Source organism: Branchiostoma floridae, chromosome 17, assembly GCF_000003815.2.
Source record: "Branchiostoma floridae strain S238N-H82 chromosome 17, Bfl_VNyyK, whole genome shotgun sequence".
NCBI classification, from domain to species: domain Eukaryota; kingdom Metazoa; phylum Chordata; class Leptocardii; order Amphioxiformes; family Branchiostomatidae; genus Branchiostoma; species Branchiostoma floridae.
In genome coordinates, this window is record NC_049995.1 from 9,051,568 (window position 1) to 9,052,696 (window position 1,129).

Sequence of the window (1,129 nt, forward strand, 5' to 3'; positions counted from 1 at the left end):
TCATTGGGTCATCTGTTGCAACTATTTGTATTGTAGGGGTGTTCTGTGTTTGATAAAGCTGACCAACTAGCCTTAGTGACCGCTTTTTCTCGGCTCTATCCATTTTAAAATGATAAATCATTTTTGATAATATCCAATAAGACACTGATTGCAATCTTTGTGTGCTTTCTGTACACGTTAACGATTTTAAAGTTCTACCCATATTACAGTAGACTATTCCATTGACACAGATGTTTCTTTCTTAGGGAAATAATGAGAAGATACAAATGTGGGTTCAAATTCATTTCTCTGTCTACAATTAGGCATTTCTAAAACGGAAGAGTACGAAGAGTTCTTCGGTCGAGCTATGAAAACGGGAAGAGCAAAGCCCTTCAATGTCATTCTGTCATCAATGTCAATGAATTTAAAAGTTTTACAACTTCCCTGTATGAACTGTCGAAATCCGGATCTAACAAACTAAAAAGACTAGAAATAGTTTGTAGACAACAGAATACACCCGTCTCCCTGGCCCTGGAAGCCTCAACTTAGTTTTATGCATATTCAAGAAATTATGAAGATGAGCCACACTGGGTCACGTGAGATCAGGGATGTCACATAACGACGATCTGCCTGCATTAAATCGATGTACAGTGTATACGTACATAGCTATTAGATTTAACATTTCCATAAATTTCAGTGTCATAAGTGCCTTCATTTGCCAAATGTTAAAAACCCCTATTACCCCTATCAAAAATAATATTGCCCAAGACGACTCGTTTATTTACATGGCGCGTTCATAGTGCATGAAGCTACAGGAAACCTCCCATATTGTTCATTCTATGATACGATATTTCCCTAGATCATGAGAAAAATTTACAATAACCAATAAACATGCTTTCTTTGTTTATAGCAATTAGAAACTACACTTTGTCACTCCCCGCAAGAGGCACTTTTTCGCTAGCGCAGCAGTGTCGTGTACAACCACGCCACTCAGAACCTAGTGTGTAGGACTTTGCGCGCGATTGCCTTTCACCAATCTAACTTTTGAGATCAGTTGGACTGGCTAAAAGGGAATACCGCTAGAAGCCGTTCAATGTTTGGCTAGGAATGGAGTAATACATGTATGAGACAATAAAGACCACAGGAAGAG